The sequence below is a fragment of the Vanessa tameamea genome, chromosome 12 (genome assembly GCF_037043105.1).
Source record: "Vanessa tameamea isolate UH-Manoa-2023 chromosome 12, ilVanTame1 primary haplotype, whole genome shotgun sequence".
Taxonomy (NCBI): Eukaryota; Metazoa; Arthropoda; class Insecta; order Lepidoptera; family Nymphalidae; genus Vanessa; species Vanessa tameamea.
Window position 1 is genome coordinate 4,300,939 of NC_087320.1, and position 20,673 is coordinate 4,321,611.

At 32.3% G+C, this 20,673-nt stretch overlaps 1 protein-coding gene and 1 long non-coding RNA gene across 2 annotated transcripts in view; one reads left to right on the forward strand and one right to left on the reverse strand.

Moving 5' to 3' along the window:
- Positions 1-20,673, reverse strand: part of LOC113392937 (homeotic protein ultrabithorax) — a 118,581-nt gene that overhangs the window by 56,036 nt on the left and 41,872 nt on the right. The gene's annotated exons all lie outside the window — the stretch shown is intronic.
- The window catches only part of LOC113392939 (uncharacterized), a 53,051-nt gene continuing 36,937 nt past the window's right edge, over positions 4,560-20,673 (forward strand). The window contains exons 1-2 of the long non-coding RNA XR_003368447.2: positions 4,560-4,743; positions 5,010-5,129. This is a non-coding gene — a long non-coding RNA (uncharacterized LOC113392939). The remainder of the gene's footprint in view (positions 4,744-5,009; positions 5,130-20,673) is intronic.

Here is a 20,673-nt window from a genome sequence, read left to right on the forward strand (position 1 = left end):
CTAGATTTGAAATAAATGTTTTGAAGATAAATGATTGCTTAAATATTTTCACAAGCAATAAACCGCGGCTCTCATGCCTCTCCGTCCTTACAGAGGATCTCGCGGAGTTACTGCAGGGATATAAATTAAATGCTTACGTTTGCCCCGCTCCGCTAGTTTAATTAAGCGTCTCCTTTGTCTGTATGTGCGTAATGTTCAACATGTACGCTCCTGGCCCGGGACATAGTGTGAGAATAAGCCCGTGCCATGTGGACTAATGTTATAGGTACGTTTTTTCATTTTTGACCTTGACGGTCACCAATATATCAAAAAATATTGTGTTTTATAAACTACTCTATATGTCTGTTTTCTCTATCTTTCGATTTTTACACTATTCGATTTAAAATACTTACAACTGCCTGTTGATTTAAGAAACCAGATACATTTAACATATCTATGAGTAAATACAGTTTTTGATTTTAAATTTTAAAGATAGCAAATATCTTCAAACCATACAACGTTTAAATATTGAGGAATAAAGTAACATGATGTCGGAACTCATGTCACTACCTATACTTGGGATGAGACGCGCTGAGGGGTTAAATTTTCTAACATTTGCTGGTGCGACTTTTTCACAAAAATCGCCTTCAAGCAATATTTTTATTCTTTGCTTTCTACGAACTTAAAATAAAAGCTATAATTACCTGACACTGAGAATGATGAGCTAGGCGATCTATACCTATTTCTAATACCATCTGAAGCACTATTTATGACATTTTGCACGCAACACAAGCGGTCTACCGCCTGGCTATTCGAAAACTAAAAAACTTTAAGCCGTTGACTCTCCGGTTCTTTTCAATACAAAAGCTTTTTATCTAACAATCGCGACTTTCTCTTGCGCAATGACTCAAAAAAGTAATGTCCTTTGTTCGCCGAACATAAAGCGAACTTTCTCCATGCACTTGTACAATGAACCAGCACTTTAAAGGACTCCAATTTTATGAGTAAACTGTTAAATATGACAGTAGTTATAAAACAGCGATCGAGCTATCCGATCGGCCGGACAATCGTGATGATACTGAAAAACGGTATTCTTTTATCCAGAAATCTCTTAACGAGGTTAGTTTAGGCAAACTTTTGTGATGGTCATTTTTTTGTTATGTTTTATTTGGGTCCGTATGAGTTCGTATGTTAAATTACCCTTTGTGTTACGGAGCGTCCTGAAGCAAAGGGTTGAACCGTTCACACGTGTTTCGGGTGCGCAGGAGTGAGTGTGATGAAGCGATTTTGTCAATAGCCCCTCAGATAGAACGGAGAACATGTTTGAAAAATAATTTGAATACCCAAATGCAGATGGCTTCTTTTATCTTGGAGCTTTGAGGCGCGCCGGCGAACTACAAGTTAATTAAGGTTTGGCCATCAATTAAATATTGGTTTTCATTGTTTTAATTTTGCCGCTGAGATCGTGATTTATTTAAATACCTATCTCGTTCTTAATTAAGTTGCGCAGTGCTTAACAGGTTAATAACGAAAAATTCGTTAAATTGAGATATTGCATTTGCTAATAATAAAACTACTGCTTCTATATAACACAGTTTACTATAGGTATATTCAATATAATAAAAACTTGTATCGGATTATATCCGGCAACATATTTATTTATTTTTATAATAAACTAGTAAGTAATAATTCGCGGAATAAATCGATATAGTCAAATCCCGCTCATTCGTCGTATCTGGGACGATGCATTCGTTCAGCAATGGATTCACTGAGCGAAACACCAAAATTTATTAGGTTAGTAGTTGCCGTAGGTCGATAAAACTACAAACCGACGCCAGAACGACGTATCTCAATAAATCCGAGAGAAAAATAAACGACCATCGACTGAAAGAAACAGAGTAAACTTTCGTACAATACCACCAGAAGGTTGTATGACTGAAAAGAAGAATGCGCAGTGCAATTTTGTGATATCTTTTTCACTCTTTCAATGGCGGAGGCTCTAGGCGACATACGGACGTTATAGTGTTGAATTAGCATATTTATTGCTAGTTACACGACAAAATAAATTTATCTAAGCCCGCTGGGTCGGAGATATATTCTATTTTTTTGGCGTAACATATTCCTGCTTCCGCTTGATACTTACTTCATTTTCAATCTGGGAGTAGGTAGGTGACGTAAAAATAAGATTCAGAACTTAATTTACGTATACTAATGTTTATCTCTCCCTTATCTACACCTATTGTATTACCATCCTGTTACTTTCATACAAATATTAGCATTTTTTTTTAATTTATCAGTAACTATATTAAATATATTTTTACTCTAAATACTCATACAATCCAAATAAATAAAGATTTTTAGGTTATACCTTAAAATCAAATATAAATGCAAATTTGTTTCTGAGCATTATTACTTTTATAACTTATCTGTTCTGCAATACTTTTTCCAACGCCAAAAATATTTACCTGAAAACAAAGAAATTGAAATTAAAAATTCAGTTTTTAATTCATACGGAGCGCGCTCGCGCTCCAATTCGTCATTATAAATAGGTAGCGATCTACCTGCCCTCGACACATAGCCGAGCGCACATACGCACACTTCGTAAACGCCTCTGACAAAACCTGTTTGGGACGCCGCCGGCATACGAATGTACTATCCTTCCAACATATTTTCCGTCTTTCATCGACGCTATAACATCACATAAATCTGCCTCGCTCGCTCGTCCGAACCAACTTCACACCGCACCGAGCGTCGACCAATCGCAGCGCGCGGAGCCATCGCCATATTGAATGACGCGACCGACCCGCCACCTATCCGAACTTATGCGAAGACCGCGTCACGACGCTTTCCGTATTGTTTTTATAAGTTTTTTCCAATTTGTAATAGTTTTCACGGTTATTTTATAGTGAAATCAGTGCTTTATTGGGTGTGTTATACTAATAATGCAGGCAAGTATTATATTTAACCAATGTTGATACGATTATGAGTGAAAATAAGCGAGACGCTACCAAAACTACCTAAAGCTATGTTCAGACAATGTTTTGTTTATAGTATTGAATAATTTAGACTTTTTGTGTATTTATGAATTTCATAGGATGATCTTATTAAGTGATTAGTAATCTTTACATTATAATAATAAAGACATGCTATAATGTTCCCATAAACTTCTTATAAGACTCATCAAATTGAATAGTGACCTATTGTTATATGTTATTTTTGAATACAATAGTTAGTTACGACTTATTATGAATATAAAATCATACACAAAAAAAATCTTATTGATATTATAATCAATATGTGATTAAACAAATCTATTATTGAGCCAAGGAAACATCAAATCAGTCTACTACATATCTTGCACATTGGAACATTCTAAAATCATAGGCATAGCTTTTACCATAGATAAGGTATATTTCATCAATAAAACATATTACAGTTATTGGCACTTACCCATATCTTAAATAATATTAATATTCTGTTACTTCTTGTTTCGAAATAATCACAAATCTCAAGGAAAGATATGTATATACACTTCTTTTAGGTTATGTTAGTAATAACATTTATGAGTTTTCTTTATTTAAAAACATTTCTTATTGCCCGTTATTTGTAAATAGTAAATAGTTTATTTTTTACTCCGTTATTTATTTAAAATATAAATTAATCAAGATCCGACGGAATTAATTTTCGTAGCGCCGACGGAAATTTAACGCATGCGCGTTTTGTGAATTGTCACTGTACTTATTAAATGCTGATATTTCAACAACTTTTATATCTAGCTATCTTCGATGCTAGATACGATTAAATCAGAGCCTTACTCTTAATCTTAATAAAATTTCACTCGAATTTTCATGCCTACAATTCATGTTTATATTCCATACTGTGCTCGGCTGTAAAGGATAAAATATTAAGGTATGATATCGTATGAAATTCTGCCACATCCAACCAACGAACAGTCGGACGGTTACATTTATGCGTAGAATAATAACTTATGAGAAGTATTATATTATTATCCTGCTGCATATAATATATTTTAAGAACTAAACATTAAGAGAAGTAATATTTTATTTGCAATAAGTAAAACAATTCTTCTCAGCACATTTCGAGTCGACCGTTGAATATTCCTTAGGTAGTTTAAGTTGGAGATAAAACTCGGAGTGCAATAGTGCGATATTGTGAAAGTTGGACGTTGCTGAAGAATTCTCAATACTAAATAGGAAGAGCGTCGCGTCGCGTCGCGGGATATGCATTAATTTTTCTTTAAACAGTATTTTTTAAATTAACTGGATAATAACCTATCATTTGAATTAATAATTAAATTTTCTATTATTAACAATGTGTAGATACTTATCTAAGTCGGTAACTATTTAGATTTAAATAGGTAATCATGTATATTAACTATGATTATATTTTTAACATTTTGAAATATTATTGCCTAGCTAATAATGTATTGTTTGCTTCTATCATTACCATTAAATTTGGAAGACATTATAAACATAACAAATAATTTAACACATTAAATTTGCATTGTTAAAAACATCGTTGGCGTTATGGTCTTCTATAAGACTGTAATATATATTTGCTATTTACAGTGCAAAGCTTGCATTACAGAGATAATATACGCTGCCAAGTCTTCCTCGGGCAAAAGAAGTGAAACGAAAGGCGAGATTTAGTGTGGAAATTTTGGAAGTCAGCCGGGCTGCATTTGTGGTGGTCGCATTAATCACGATAGAAAAATATCCCCCACTTCCGAAGTCTTTTCATAGTGTACATCATATTTTAAACTTTTATGACTATTAAGATGATTAACATTTATTATTCCATCATAAAAACAAATTATATGTTTATATTATTTTATTAAAAAATATATACTTCATACATTTAAGTTTCATCAGTCGGGTAATTAGTTGAGCGTGAATACTTTAAATATAAACGGGACGGACCTAAGCCTACTTAAACAAATTTACAATGATCGTTACTCCTGAAGGTGACCCAAATTACCATGAAAAAAGTTTAACAGCCCTTTATTTCAGAACAAACAGAGGCTGTAGGTGGGAATCCCGTGTAATCCTGCCCACTTATCACGCGTGCAAAATGCAAATTCGAGCGGGCCCGGCACTACGCAGAATTAACGAAAACGCAAAACGGACCGGGTAGGTATCGTGCCTCATGAAAATTGTCAAACTTCGCCTAACATTATTAAAGGATAAACAACGTAATCTCACTTGCCGGAGATATTCAACGCGCTAGATACAGTAGTTAAACTAGTTTCTTAAGAAAACGTTCAACCCTTGAATAAGATATATCTACCGAAAATACAAGTACCTAACTTCTTTTGTAGAGCCATGCAATATAGATCGTTTAAATGTTACGAAAGAACAAAACATGGCGTGTGTAAATGCAGTTAGCACTTGCGCGCTTTTCAATACCTCTTCACATTATTGATTAAGTTCTGAGAAAAACTTGGCACGCCTGTACGAGCTCACATGTGAGGATTGTGATGCGTATTGCTATGGAGCGATTACGTGAACGTTGCTTTACCATGTTCAGAACAACTGCGAGATGTAACATCTGATAATAATAATAACATTCCTTTATTCATATAAACATTTGTAAGTATACCTATTTTATTATTATAATAGTTCATGTTCCAGCTTTTTTGATTTTTAAACGATATGTCGTTATGATTTTTAAATACGTACATTCAAATACCTAATAGATTTAATGTTACTTCAATTTTGTTCTTTTTCAATTTTGTTTTACACAATCATTAATAGTTGGTAAAATATTGAAGATTTTTTTGTCAAATTTATTGAAGTTGTCACACTTAATTATCTGAACTTTGAAGGTATAAGAAGGCCTTTTATAATAATAATTACGCCTTACCTACAGTTAGAAATGAAATATGAATATTATCCGTAAGTCCGCGAGCTAATCTTCGACCATTTTACCAAGCCATGGTCTGCCGAAGCCCGAAGCTTAACGCCTGTTTGTTAGCTGTAATACGCTTTTAACACCTGCGTTTCAAACTTATGTAATGTGTGAATGAGATAATGTAGATATTGTATGGAGCGCTGAGTAAAATGTTAGGCACGAGTGAGCCAAGAGTTAGCGTAATGCGTAGGAACCGCAAATAGATTTAATTGGACGCCTGATTGATGATCGCAATTTAGATTCAAAACATTTTTGTTACATATATATAAATATAATGTAAAATAAATAAATAGCGAAGATGTTCTAAATCCTTAATGTTATTCCTTAATGTACACGTCTATGTTTAGGTAGGTATAACGTTTGAAATAGCATAAACAATGACGGATACAAAATAAATTATGAAATACTTGATTTCATAATTACTTATACAATCGATATTTAATATAGATTCGAATTGAAAGCTGACCATGTAGAGTAGGTAGGTACATATTTTGCAGGTATATTAGCTATAAAATATTTGAGAGAGAAAAAGGATATAAAAAAAATATTAACAAAAAATAACAATATTATACGTATTGTTTTTAAGTATACGACTATATTTTTTATTATATAAAATATTTTATACTTAATAATAATAATGTAAATAAATAATATTTTATAACAAACGATACTTATACGATATTTATATTATTAATACAAAATATCATAATTTATGATAAGCAAGACAAGTGATGTTAGACAATTATTATCGATGTTTGTTTGAGTAATTAATGAGTAATTAAATAATTATAGTATATGTTTTGCTTTTAATTAGATAGCTATCACGTACGTTTGTCAACGAGGTATAGGCACCTAATTTGCTAAACGACAGCGTGAAGTAAACAAACCATTAAAACACGCTTTGTTGAGTACGTTTGTAATCATATACTAAATATTGTTTTTATTATTATTATTTAAAAAAAAAAAAAGCGGTCTAGTAGTAAGAAATATTAGTCATTCCTTACATCGCCACTGGACTTTTGGGAACTAAGAAAGTTTGTCTCAAGCAGTACTTACCTACTGCTTAAATGCATTATAATATTCATAACTATTTAAATAAACTTCATTGCCGCGTAATTACTATTCGTTATGAGCCTATATAAACAACACCATAATACGCTACTTATGCAAAAGCACGTCTACATACAAATCTTTTTAGGCGTACCCAAAGACAGGCTCTTTATTTACAAAGTTTCTATTACGATAAATTGGTATACTAAATTTGGTCGCTTAGCTCCTTTAGCCCAGGTGAAGGATATCTACATATTTATGAAACCGGAAGCCGTCTTAAGGGGAGCGTCTTGGTTTAAAAATACCGAAAAATGTACGGTTTTTTTACCGCAACTTTTAACGAGATCCGCCTTATTTATGCTGTGAGGGTGGGTATCTAGATTTACTAGCGGGAAGTGTGACGGATCATGGATTTAACTAAAGATACGTTTGAAATTTAAACATAGATTTCATTATCTACCCTCTTACTTTTAAATAAGTACCTACAATACATAAATTACTAACACCAGATAATACTTGAATATATTGTAATTAAGAAAGTCTATCTTACTAGTTCTTCTCTTTATAAGGAATTTTTAATTTGATATTTAAATCCATAGATATAATTGTCACTGTAACGTTATATTTACGACTCATAATTTTATCACCTATATATATTAAATTAATCATCTGTTACCAATAATACGTCAAGTCATTTATTGCACTAACATTCATATCAAGCTCTCACAGTTGTTCTTATTATTTGGTGTCCAATTAAACGCGAACTATAATAGTTCACATATACGCTTTTAATTTATCATAAATAAAGGATAATGTTCTAAGTCAATAGTGTCAACGAGGGCTGGTTATATAGAGTGCACAACAGTCAAAGGTGAATAAAGTTCAAACGTGTGACGATAAGAGAAAACGAGTAGCATAATTTTGTACTTATACAGTAATTATCTTTGTATCTGAGTGGATAAGATTTTATCGACTACAACAAACATATTATATCTTTAGAGCGACTTGAACGTCTTTTTAGTAAGTATTTACTTACATAGGTAAATATCATCGGAAATGTTTATCGTATGACAAACAATTTCAATGCAAATATTATCTAAAAGTGATTTACAAAGTTTATGAAAGTACCAGTATATGTAATAGCAATTAAAACTAATATTAAACAAACAAAGCCACTTAACAATTACTTAAACAAAGAAAATTCCCATTAAAACTACCGCGTCGGGTAACTAATTACGCACAGTAACTAACTGAAAACTAAACTTTACACCTTCATAAAGTTAATAGAAGAGACTCGTTCATAAAACAGAAAAGAAAAAGGCCACTAATTCATACTTTTATAATGTAAAAAGGAAATATCTGATAAATTAGTCTTTATAAGAATGTTCTAGAATGCCATAAAATACAGTATTTTGAGTTTAGCTGACTAGAGGTAACTAGGGTGTACAGAACTAAGAATATCTTTAAGTAATAATTATATGAAAATGTCTTTATTTTTGTTTCTATTAAATAATATTAATCAATTATTAATTTTCCAAATATTAATGTTTTAATCAAGCTGAAGAGTCATAGGAATGCAGAAGAAATTATAAAGGACTAAAAGACTTCAGGGCACCGTTAATGAGCAGCCCATAAATAGATTCAGGTTGTTATAATTTATTTTGTGCCACTTGCAGTTTTTTGGCTTAGCCCGCGAGTAAATAATGGACTATTTACTGCGGCTTAAGTTAAGCTTTTGCACTTTTATTAAATTAATGCTGCTTGCGTGTGGAAAAATAGCGAGACGATTGTCTGGATTTTATATTAATAGTTTAACTACAATGTAACAAAAATAACCTAAACCGTTATTTATAGTAATTGTTGGTGCAATCAAGTGTCAATAGAATTTTTGTTTCTCTTATTCGTTTCTGTTTATTTACATTTATATCATTGTAATTACCTAAACCGTACCTACAATTTTATTTTAAATATATAAATTCATAAAATTCATATGAATGCAAAAAGTGAAATTCACCAGATGTAAGTACGTTCTATTAAATGTCTAAAAGTATATACAAAAACACTTACTTTATTTATTTTTATATATATAATATGTATCCATATTATTAAACATACAGGTGGAGACTGTTTTGTTTTATAAATCTTTACACATTATTAAAAATGTATATCGTATATAAATTCCTTCTAAATTTACACATTAAATACAGTATGGGTACCTACGTATCTAAAACCAAGTATCTTATGATTAATATAAAATCGATTACTCTAAAATGTATCTGCCCGTATAAAGCTAGTATGTATTAACATAGTGATAAATCCTCACAAAACAAAACACAAGCGAAACAAGTGTTACATGTGTCAATTGTGCCGATATGCATAAACGGTTATGAATTATGTAAGGATTCGCACCGGTCCGCGTTAGCCGGACAATGACTAGCTTACCAAGTTACAGTTTTTGTCTGAAAATAGCCGGTACCTATCGCTTCTTTGTCTCAATTTAAATAGTATTACATAAATATGTACCTATTAAAATAAACAACGAAATGAATTTATATGAAATTAACATTTCGGTAGTTTGGTCTAAGTTTGGAAATAAAATGTCAGATAAACTTAATTTTTTAACTAAAATTTAAAAAATAACGGAACCTGTGAAGGTTTTTTTTAATAATTCAATTGAATATAGTAATGAACATTGTGAAAAAATACACATTATTCAGGATGCGAACATAATTGAAACGGTCTGACGCTGTTAGGAAATTCCATTTGAAATTTGAATTTTAATAAAACATAACATGTTCCTGTATTCATACGTCACATCAATGCTTGTTTCCACAGGCTCTATGTCCGCAATTTACGTCTCTCGTGGGAGACGAAGAGTAATGTCGGTGTAGGGTGAAGAGTAAAAAAAATCGCAACGAGTCGGCCAACAAGTTCAGCCAATTATAACTGACAAGCGGCTGGTATCGTCGCAATTTTAAACTCACGTATTTCGCTACGAAACATTTTTTCTCTTAATACTTTTCTTTAAACTTCGTTATTTTTAATTAGCACCAAGAATTAATTGAATAAGCCTCCATGCATCAAACAATCACGAATTATTGTCGAGATAACGTTAGTAAGGTTAATTACATGCAAATAAATTGTCGAGACCGGCTCGTCATTTTTAAATTCTATTATCTCCGTTCCACCTTCATTAAAGGCACATTCGAGAAGTAAAAAAGTGAGTTGGAATGAATCATGGCGTGCGATCCTCATGAAATATTACACCCGAGCTGGCACCATAAAGCAAACGGCGTGACACGGCGATACAACGATAGCGACACAGACCCGACAGACACCAGAGAACGCGTCTGCTTTCCGAACGATACCTACAGGATGTTCCAAATATATCATATCTAAATATTATAATATCTAAGCTTTAAACTGAGGACTGCTTAAATAACTTAATATATCATCCGTACAAGTACTAAAATTAATAATATGAATGCTTTTTGAAATTTTGAAATTTTAACTATTAGTGAATATTATAATACCTAACTAGAGCGTAAATTATATTAATTTGGTATAATCTGTTACTAATCAATTTAATATCAAAAACTGCATACATTTAACATATAAAACTAGATATCAATGACAAATACTTAAACTGACCTCTTACATTGTAAGATAAAGTTCATAAAGTTATGAACGATAAACGTTAAATTAGGATATTTCAGTGTGCCTCGATTGGAACCACCTCTAAGTAACTCCCACATATTTTACTCACCAACACAGGGACGTAATGAAGCAATTATATATCGATATTTTTATGCATAAAATACTTGGCTTATATCTGGTCGGACCGAAGAACGCTCTCAAATAAAACAAAGCAGAGGTTATTGTTGGCTCGGGTAAGTGTGTGCGAGTCTCGGTTATCGAGCTTTTAACCCGACGCGCGACACGTCGAGACATCGACAAGATTTATCACCTCACTAGTCCACCACTCATTTGTATTTCCCCAAAGGAATAAATTTTGAATAAACAACTAAAATGATAGAATGCAACATCGAGTGATGATTATCGTATGATGTGTGTCCGGAACCAACACTTAAATGTCAGGCCTGCGAGCAATGATGTAACCAGTTAGAGCAGGATCAGGTGTGATTTTATTTGTCACTTGCATTTTTCTCGCCTGAGAAACGCGGATGTCGATGGAGATTTATGTGGCATTAGGTGTTCGACCGCATATTTCATCGCTTACGGGATTTATAAAGAATTAAAATGAAAATAAACTGCATTAATATAGGTATATATATTATTGTTTTGCCGATTCATTGTTGAGATTTTCAGTGCCAAGAAACGGCATCCGTCTTTTACTCCAACTTTTGTTATTTGACACAATAAATCACATGAAACCGCAACAAAGATAACTTTTGTCTTTATTGGGATTCAACAATGACGTATCATTTCATACCACTTTAGAGTAGGAATTATTATATCGAACGAAACACAATGGAACTACCTACATTATTATAGAATTCCAATTTTTTTTTAATCTTGATATTCTGTAATGATTTGCCGCCATTTCAAATGAAAATCATATAGTTAATTTATTTACGTAGGGCACTTAAGGCTGATGTTTTATATAACTTATAAATTAATTGGACGAATTAATGTTCGCTTATTTATAAATAAATAATGTAGGTCGATGAAAAATGCTTGTTAAATTATAACAAACGATATTAGACGTCTCACGTCTGCGATATATTTTTGTTCATTCCTTTTGTATTCTAAACTTTTGTACAATATGATAGACAGGATTCTGGGAAGCTCTAGTCGGATCAAAGTAGTTTAAATATATCACGATGCACAACTATTTATATGGACATACCTAATTCCAAACATGGTTGATCGGTATTTATTGTAATTGTACCCATTACTGTTAGTGATTTATAAATTATAATTAATAGTACTATTTATGTGCAAAAACTATATATACATATTTCATGGTTTAATAAAAAAAACTATTTATCATTTGAAAATTGCATCCTTATTCAATCGATGTAAATCATGTAACACCTGGCTCTTTACGTGTTTAAAAATAAAAACGAATTGAACGTTAAAAACTCAGAAGAAATATTTATTTTGCAAAAAAATTTGGTTAGGTCCTCTTTAGTATTACACACCTAAAAATTTAAATGGTGTTATTTAAAATTTAATTTAATTTGATTTACGTTCAATATTTGCTTTAAAAACAAAAAAAAACGAATAAAGATTAATTAAATATGTATATTTTATTATTTTAAGAATAATATAAAATTAAATGTAATATTTAATATTAAATAAAGTATCAGTAGAAGAGAAATTATTCTAAAGATATTGCATAGAGTTAGCGATAACGGGGTATCCACACTTCCATTCGTTTCTGGCTGATAAGACGAGCCTAATACGCCCTGAGCATTTATCTTAAAGATTAATGAGCCAATTTTCTTAGTTGGCTATAAAAAGAATCGCCATAGTGACCTCGGTGGTCGTGGCGGCACGAGTCTATACATTGAGGCTTCAAGACAATATATTTGAGTATAATTTTTTTATCGGTGAATAGATGATATGATGATATTATAATAAATTAAATTATACGCTTTTATATATCTAAATGAAATTTATGCAGTAGGTATTATAAGACCGGATATTTATTCAAAAAGTTTATCGTACAGGTCTTTCGGGACTCTTGAGATAATTTATCATATAGAAAGAAGAAATAGACACTCAAAAAAGCAATTATAAAGACAAATTTCCCCCGTCCCCTGGGTAGGATATAAGGAAACAAATTGGATTAAAGTGTCAAAGGTGAAATAAAAAACGTGCATATTATTTATTTTCCCTAAAGTCTGCAGATCGTCGAGTTTCGCATGTACCTACCAAAATTGAGTTTTGTTTTTGAGGATTCTCGAAGACGGAGCAACACGGTTCAAAGTACCGTGAAAAATAAAATATACACAAATATATTTAAGTAAACGTCACACGAATACACTGCTATAATCGTATTTGCATTTAAAACGGTAAGTAAACATAGAGTGGAGTGTTTTTTGAATGGACGAGCATGTTTATGACTCGTTTTATGACCTGGTAAACGTAAGGATCGCTCGTAAAATTAATTGCTCAGCGGTTAACCTTTTGTAAGTTTTATATATTATTTTTATTTGTTTGTTTTATTAAAGATTTCTGTTTGATTTTTTTTTCATTTGTCATAATCAATTGCAATGTCACATAAATGTTTTCGATTCTAGTAAAATTTTTCTGGTTCTTCATTAGTTCATAAATGAAAATACATAATTTACTAAGTTTGAAAACTTCGTATTTGTTCATGTTTTCACTCACATAAATCGCTTGTACATCGCGCTTAACTTATTTTTGTTTGTAGGCAGGCAGGATAGATGATCCAATTCCAAATTATGTCTATCTTGGGAATTAACGGTGGGACGGGGATTCCATTTTATCCAAAAAAAGCGCGGGGTTGATGTGGTAGGAGGGTACGGTTGGAAGTTATTTTGGAATTATGATTCCGGATGCGTTCTCCGGGCGCCGTGTGTTTCACGCCTCGTTTCGTTGTAATATCGGTCGCTTGCAACCGTTTAGTTGCACCGGCGATATCATATTTGCGTTGAAATATTTATGCACTCCAGAGAAGTTGTAGATCGAAAATAAAATGAGGAATCTGTTATAGCCCAATAGATGCTCGTTATGCATTAATATTTAGAGTTACTTTAGCCTGCCTGCATATGAAATGCAGAAGTTAGATATTTTATTTCACGTGTTATTAACATCGAGGAAATATATACCTTATTACCTTTTACCTTTATTTGTTTGTTATAAGGCTGTTATTTAATAGTATTATTATTAACGTTGCATGTCAACTTGTATCAAAATTCCAGTCGAAAATGCAAGAATTCCAAGCATTCAGTACTGTGTCGTTACCAAATTAAATCGTCTACCTAAAAATGCAGGTCGTGTGTTTTAATAGGGTGTCACAGGGTTCTTAAGTATTCCACCGGCCCACCCCATAATACCCAGTCTCCTTAGTCTGGCACGTCCTCCCCTTGATATATTAGTCCCAGTTCGTCGTACATAATTTTGTTGAGGGTGGTACCTCCCTTACCCCCGCCGCCCGCCAGCGAAACGTCCGATCTCTACAATACGATGGTTTGTTTATTGGCATATAATAAGCACAAACTTTGTATCTACTCAATGAACATATTTATTATTTTATTAAATATTTCATAAGGTAACTCTATTTTCATTATCTTGCTACAAAACTCAATACTTATATCAATCTTAGCGACACAAACAAAAAGCACTTTTTTATAATTTGACGCAATACCAAATAAAACAAAACCCTAAATCATTTTTATTTGTGCTTTTTAAATTGTACGTGTGTTTATTTTATACTTATATTTTTACATAACTTAGGTCGGTATGTACTGTGGGATATAATTCAGACCAAACAAATAAACGATCCAAAAATAACACCACAGCTTGAGTTTAATTAACAATATGAATCTTTTGATCTGCAGCGGAATATTAAGTGGTGCGGATTCAGTTCATATACCTACTGAATACCTACAGTTGGAAGTTGCTTTAATATTGTAAGTAACAATGATACTGGGAAAGGCATGCTTGATTACTCGAATGTCTGAGATGATACCTATCTAATACGCTGTGTATTTAATAAAATATATTGGTTATGTAGGTATTAGTTATATAAAAAAATAGTTTTGTTGCATTTTTTTTTATAAAATGAGAACATCATTAAAATGCAAACTGATATGTTCAATATAAAACAAAGTACAGATTCTATAAAGAGTTCAAAATTTTGTAAAATGTAGATAAACAAAAACAAAATTGATTTTTATATTTCTATACTTAAATTGTTGCTTTATACTTGATCTGTATAAATCAGTAGTTACCTACTTAAACAGCAAAAATAGATAACCACACTTTATTCGATAAACTAGCTTAGTTCTCGTCAGGTATAGGTATGTATATTTATAATAAAAGTGTAAAGAAAATAATGATCAGCAATAAATGAAAACGTGGCTCTATACGTAGAGTTAAATTTAATAAAGATTAAATTAAACGTAGGTATTCGTTTCTAGTTTTGCCAAAAGGACATAGAACGATATCAATACATAAGTTGTCTGTGGATTACACAGTAAAATCTCATTAGTGGTACACAAGAGACTCATCTATCTTCTGCGGTCACGTGTTCTCCGATACTAAGTATATTACGCCATTCATCCAATTTCAAACAAAGAACCTATAGAAATTGGGATCGTTATTTTAAAATGTGGCTTATAGTTTTTATAGGAAAAGAGCGTTAAGTTGTATACGGAAAAAAAATTGATTATGAAAATAGAGGACCTATAAAAATATAATAATATCTTTATGTAATAATTCTATATTTACCAGTTCCATGTTCATTGATTAAAAATTAAATAATTGTCATTATTTTTTTAAAATAATAAATATACCTGTTAAGTTGGATATTTCGTCAAAACAACGTACCTTTTTTCTTAGGGGAAATGGTTGTATGTAGCACGTATAAATCCATTAGTAAAATTAGTCAAGATTTGCCTCCCTATCTGCCGTTATTTGTCATATACTTTAGGGACGCACTGCCTTGCGTTGCTTAGGGCCGAACTGTGGCTAAGTCACTTCATTGCGTGAGCGATAAATTCTAATTTCGGTAATGTGCGGTGTGGTGTAAAATAGTGTGAACCGGGGTCAATAAAATAGGTAATAACTTTGATAATTATGACTAGATAATATCTAACGTAACTACATACTATTTTGCTTGTTGGTAAATTCAGTTATAACCGCAGCTATTGCGGTTAATTATATAATAATTTTGTCAATAAAATTACTTTAATGTAGTTTAGTTTTTGACGTTTTAACAGATAATGAAATCATTTAGTGATGTTTATCGACACTTAAAATACTCCTGTCTTGTTGTTACCAGGTTGAATTTCTAATTAATTTTAGATAATATCTTTATTCCCAATTATTTATGCTTAGTATTTATAAAGGCATATCGCATTGAGTCATTAGAAAACAATATAAAGCTCGTTGTAGATCAGCGCCCACGCGCCGTCACCACGAGCCTCCGTAGTTTATGGCGACCCAACTCGCCACGAGACAATGCACGTAATAGACATGTTATGTTTACAAAACATGTTATAAACTGCAAAACTTACTGACACTAGAATATTAAATGTTTGCTAATTTTATTGTTTAGTAAAATATTGCGATTTTATGTTTTTAGTAGGTAACTACTATTGATAAACCCTTGTTCTGCTAGTTTTCTATATAGATGGCTACATAAAAATGTGTCATACATTTGATGTTGATAAAATTGAATTTATCTTGTTAAAAAAAAACCTATATATGTTTATTTATTTTTTTGTTAACGGGAACATTACAACTGCTTTATCGGAGCTGTACATCTTCTAGTCGACCTTGAACGACGTACATTTCATATAAATCATATTTTTTTCTAATGTTGCTGTACCTATAGCTACCTATGTAAAGCTGCTTTAAATAAAAACATGTTGGAAAGATAAGACCCCTATGTATTTAACATTAAAAAGAATTCTGCTCGCTCTTAATACCGACTCATTTCGACAACAAATTGAGTTTTAAGAGTAAAATCCTGTAGGCTGTAACACGCCTAAATAAATTATACAAATATTATTAATGTTCCATTCAAATTTATGTTTATTAGGTACTAAATTTACAAATCATTATTTGTAGCTCGAAAAGCACTGAAACTCAATCAAAAATTGATAAATATTTATTAGATGGTTAAATTAAAAGAGCAGGCCCGTGCGTGTATAAAGTATGCGACCGTCCAACTAAATTATTTAACATCTTCATTCCCCGCGGTGCACGCATCGCATGACGGCACGCGGATGTGCAGATACATGAACTTTGCCAGTTCCTACATAATTCTATAAACATTTGCAAGTATAAAATAGTAACGTCTATAACGTAGTTAGCGAGGGTGGACAGTTCCTGAACTCCATCAACACGACACAATGGCCTAGTAGTCTTAATCGGAGCATTTTTTATGCTTCAACACTCTACTAAGTCTACGCCTCTGTGTCTTAGAAGTTACAGGCGACTGCTACGAACATCTAGATATGAAACTATATTTTCCATTGATTTTTTAGTTTTCGTTTCTATACCTAATTATGAAGAAATTAATAGTATACTAATAAAATTTTATGTAATTGCGGACCAATAAACTTTGTCCAGGCAGTACATTTAAGGCGGCTTTAAGTGTAGTATATTATTTTATATTAAAGATCTTAAGGTAAACGGGTGGAGTGCCTGCAGTTCCGCGATAAGGAAACACCCCCGCCCCACCTTCTTTTTGGGGGTGAAAGCGCCTTAAGAGCCGCCATACTTCAAATTGCGTTTAACTTAGATAGCTAGTTTGATACATTGCCTCCATTATTGCATATCAAGAGAGATACCTGATAAGGCACCGGTGATAGATGACACTTTTCATTTGCATCTATGGTGAGGCCGATGAAAAATAAATTTTAATAAAGTTAGTTGATATTTTGTAAATATGCTGCCCTCTAAAATATTTTATACGACTTATAAAATAATAAAGCTTATAAAAAAATATTATATAAATATGTAATTTTCTTATCTTAATTCAAACTAATATGAGCACTGATATTATTTATGGACTCAGCACAGATATTATTTATTTATTATATTTATTTATGAATAAAATTCGTAGCTATTTCCTAATATATTCGGCAAAATTAAAGCCTCGTAAGCCTTAAATGGTATAAATTTAATTGGACAGAGATATAAGCCTATACACGGATTGTGCTGCACTATATCACGCACTACGGACAGGGGCAGCGCTTGTAATACCACCAACCGACATCGTTCCATGCGTATATACGATGATCACTGTTTGATTTATTTTATTTAATGCTTAAATATCTTATAATGTACAAGATTTTATAAATAAAGTCTAGCATTCATTGTTTGTTGGAATAAAAGCCAGATACATGTCTATACACGAATTGTGCTACACGAAACAACACGTGCCCCAACAGACGCAGCGTGTTGTATTGCGTTCGATGCCATTCTCTTTACAAGTACCTTTTGTGATTTGGGAAAATCGTTTATGATATTAGATATTATATCAATATATATATATATATATATATATTACTTCGGCAGATGAAATGGAATTTATTTATTATTGTAATTAGAATAATACAGGTCAATAGAATTTTTGAACTGATGAATTTAGTTACTAAACATTTATGTCTAGCTTATTACCTAAGTAGGCGAACTTCTTATCTGAGAAAAAAATTTAATATTAAATACTCCTTAAAAACAGAACGAAAATTCTAAGTTCTTTATAAAATTTTTGGAATGGCAAAGATTTCTTTACCAAGTAACTCTTTATCCATTGATTTCGGTGTATGAAATTTAGCATTATACGTAGTGGAAAAGCAGCACGGTGACCGCGCTGGACAGATTAAACATCGGGGGCCAAATGAACATGCGATAATTTATTACACGTGCCCCCGTGTGTATTAGCTGTATCCGACTAATGCCGGCTTTCGATATTCGGCGCTCGGTCGCGATTCGATATTTACGAGCCAACGAGTCGCATTAGACTGTCCGCCCGTAGGTAAATTAGCGCAGCTGCTCGCCACTGTTACAGTGATTCATTCCAAATTGGCTTTTCAGCGAGAAAAAACGAAGCTGCGGTAGACGCTATCTAGGGATTGCAACTAAATAGCTTTTAAAAGAGTTGGCCTTTTGTTTGCTTTTCTTTCACCTTAAATAGTGTAGGATGAAGAAAGAAATCTCTAACGACTTTCATTGAGTTTGAAGTTGCGACGCGACTGCTTTGCTCCGAGGTGATTCTAAAAAGTTTATATATATTTGCATCTCATTGATCTGTTTTGTAAATACGAGCATGAAATATTTTCTCGATGTAATTTCCTACTGAAATAATAATAGATTGTTCAAAGTAGTAAACGTAATTGCAAATCAATAAATAACTATTTATAATTCAGTGTGTTATTGATAAGGGCGTTTTAAAGAGCTCTGTAAGATGCATGAGCACTACGATTAATATCTCCACGGAAGACCGCCTCTACGCGTGTTAGACGGCTAGATGAAATATCGTTGCTCAACTCCTAGAGTTATTCACTGCTAACTGAGCGTTTTAAATTGGCCGTGTAATTTGATTTGTAGGACTCAGGTAATAGAGCCAAGTTTTTATTCCAAGATCGCATCAAGTAACTTAGGTATAGCAGAACTTTTGTTGAATAATTTTAATGAAATGAAGAGATTTTCGTTGCATTGCTTTTGAAATTACCAAAGTGATATTATCGCGGGTGACCGCTGATAAAACAAAATAAATAATTTCGGTACGAGATAAAAATCTATATGTACAGGGCGATGCGGTCGAAGCTTATTTTTAATGAACTGCAAATGACAGTCCGTGAAATGCACAAATGTTGCATTTCCCAATAATGAACCGGGGAAATTACCTTTAGTATAAATAATCCGTGCCAAAGGGTGGGTTCGATGCGCCGCTACTGCAAATCACCCCCCACCCCCCACGCCCTCCACTACTGTCGACGATAAATAAAATTCACGTTTTAACAATAAAATGCATTTTCCGCAAATGCTCCCGGTGAATTATTGTTCTGGCTTTACGAGCTTAAAATTATATGGGCACGTGAAATTTTCGATCTCGATAATAATGTATGCGCTCTGTATCGCGACGCACTATTTTCTGATGTTACTGTTTTTATTGTTCGAATTTTAAATTGCCTTAATTACATTGACAACGAAATTATTAATGAATTTCGCACAATTATTACACAAAAATAAATCACGTTTATTTACTCGCCTATACGATCATTTTAAATCGACTCCGCTTCTTTTTATTTATTATTTTAGCAAAGTTAAAACTCTCTGAATAATTTTCAGCCCAAAAATCGATGCTTTGAAAACAACTTACCAAATGTCACGTACCGACCCTAAAAATACTTATAAAACATTTCCCGGAGGAAAAAAAAAACAATGTTTTATTTCCAACAAAAATAGATCATACGCCCGCTTGATGGAGAACCAATAGCGTCCCTGCGGCACAGATGGCGACACAAGCGCACAGATAGCAGAAATATGAATTGTGGCTTTCGATATTTGTCACTTGAATTACAACTCCCGACGGATAGCCGACCGGACTCGCACCTCGTTTGGATGATCTATTTTTTAACCGATTTTCGGTTGACTCAAATTTGGAACGTATTGCAGTTTCTTTTTATTTCGTATTTCAAAAAGCATGTATTCGATTTTTTTATTTGTTGCTAGTTAAAAAGAAATTTATTTTCAAATGCTAATCTCATCACAACGAAAATGAATGCTATTATTACAATACACATTATTTGAAATAGACGTAGAGCAAACATATCTAAACATTTTATTTGTGACCCCTGTGTATTCAATCGGAATTTAAAGCATTCCTATCTAAGGATGCTATAAACATGTCTGCGTTTCATTAGAATAGTGTCGCACACAACTATGTTTAATTAAATAAGTAATTTTTATGAATGGACGAAAACAAAACTTCACGACGATAAATAAGTTTTAGGAAGCCTTATGTAATAAACAGCGTAATAA